The 2,160-nt window shown below is 43.5% G+C and overlaps 1 non-coding gene across 1 annotated transcript; it reads left to right on the top strand.

The window, feature by feature from the left end:
• The first annotated feature begins 1,800 nt into the window (after positions 1-1,800).
• LOC128123626 (U6 spliceosomal RNA) lies at positions 1,801-1,907 on the top strand. The gene has a single exon (XR_008222783.1). It is a non-coding gene; the product is annotated as a U6 spliceosomal RNA (small nuclear RNA).
• Positions 1,908-2,160: the final 253 nt, after the last annotated feature.

Below are 2,160 nucleotides of genomic sequence, written 5' to 3'. Positions count from 1 at the left end.
GAAAGAAAGAAAGAAAGAAAGAAAGAAAGAAAGAAAAAAACTTGAAGAAACTCCCACTGACCAAATTGGGAAATTCTGAGCTTTAAAATAAATATAAATAGAAGAGCTGGAGAGTTGGCTCATCAATTAAAAGCAATTGCGGCTCTCCTAGAGGACCCAGGCTCAATTCCCAGAACCAACATGGTGGCTTACAACAGTCTGAAATTCCAGTTCCAGAAGATGTAAATACCCTCTTGTGGCCTCTACAGGCACCCACACATGTAGTACACATACAAGCAGGCAAAACACCCATACACATGAAATTTTTTTTAATTTATAAATAGATAGATAGATAGATAGACAGACAGACAGACACAAACAGGGCTGAAAAGATGGCTCAGCAGTTAAGATGCTTGTTGCTCTTGCAGAGGAACCAGGTTGGGTTCTCAGCACCCATATGCCAGCTCACAGCCACCTGTTAATTCCAGTTCTGGAGGGATCTTACACCTCTTCTGACCTCTGCCCACTCCTGCATGCATGTGGTAGGCATACATACATTCAAGCATACACATATTCACATAAAATAAAACAACTGATTTTTTAATAAATAAATAAATGCAGGCAAAGACTGGGAAGATGGTTCAGTGGATAGGAGTGATTGTTGCATAAACAGGAGAGGACCTGAGTTATAATCTCCAACACCCACATATAAAGCTAGACATGGGGCTGGAGAGATGGCTCAGAGGTCAAAAGCACTGGCTGTTCTCCCAGGAGATCTGGGTTCAATACCCAGCACCCCCATGGCAGCTGACAACTGCCTGTAACTCCATCTCCAGTGGATCTGACACTCACACAGACATACCTGCTGACAAAATACAAAATAAAACAATAAAATAAAAAAATAAATTTAAAAAAAAAAAACCTTAGTGCAGGAGCTGGCTGTTTGGAACCTGGGGCCTATGCAGGGACACTTTGCTCAGCCTGGGAGGACCTGCCTCGACTGAATCTACCAGGCTGAGCTGAATCCCCAGGGGAGTCCTTGCCCTGGAGGAGATGAGAATGGGGGGTGGACTGGGGAGGGGGGGCAGGAGGAGGGAGGACAGGGGAATCCATGGCTGATATGTAAAATTAAATTATAAAATAAAAAATACAATTAAAAAAAAAAAGCTGGACACGGCCTCGCCCATACTTATAACCCTAGTGCTGTGGATGGCAGAGACAGGAAGGGCTTGATGGCTGCCAGTCTAGCTCTGGGTTCAACAAGAGGCCCTGTCTACAGAAAATAAAGTGGAAAGTGATAGAGGAGGACACCTGATGTCTCCCTCCAACCTCCACATGTGCACAGGCCTGCACACATACATACACACGCACGCACGCACACACGCACACTGGCTTTCACACAAACATATGCACATGTAAGTTTAAAAAAAAAAAGCAACATTTTATAGTCTATTGAATAGGATGAACACCATGGCAACCATGATAATGGTAATTAATTCAGGCAAGAAACCTCAATGGATGCTGAAACTCTAGCAAGTGACAGGGTGATATGGAAAGAGCCATTCACAGTGTCTCAATGTATCTCCTCACAGGATATTTATTAATTACAATGAGAATAAAGTGTGACTTTGCCGTGGAGACAGAGGCCACCCTAAGTGATTAAAGCTAAAAGCACAGCAACCAAATGATCACACTGTGCCACTCCAGCCAAAATGCAGGTTAGAGCTCACCATGAGGAAAAGGGCAAGAGCAGAGAGGGAGAGTCGGCAAAATGCCTGCCCTACGATCTTCATTGGTGCCTACCTCATGAAAGTCAGGGAAGTGCTGGCTTCGGCAGCACATATACTAACATTAGAACCATACAGAGAAGATTAGCATGGCCCCTACGCAAGGATGACATGCAAATTCGTGAAGCAATCCATATTTTGTTGAGAGATGAACAAACTTCCTTCAAAAAAAAGAAAGTAAGTAAGTAAGTCAGGCGAAAGCTGAGGACCTGTTCCAGACTGAAAGAAACTAGAGAGACAGGAAATCTGGATCCTATGCATGAACAGGACCCTCAGCAATGGAGAACATCACTGAAACAATTGATGTTATCTCTGTGAAGGATATGCCAAGGATCTGTATGGTTGCTGTGCTTTGCATTTGAAATATCCCCCATAGTCTCACATATATGACTAC

Source organism: Peromyscus californicus, unplaced genomic scaffold, assembly GCF_007827085.1.
Source record: "Peromyscus californicus insignis strain IS unplaced genomic scaffold, ASM782708v3 Scaffold_3__1_contigs__length_106647218, whole genome shotgun sequence".
NCBI classification, from domain to species: domain Eukaryota; kingdom Metazoa; phylum Chordata; class Mammalia; order Rodentia; family Cricetidae; genus Peromyscus; species Peromyscus californicus.
This window is presented reverse-complemented; position numbering and strand designations above follow the sequence as displayed.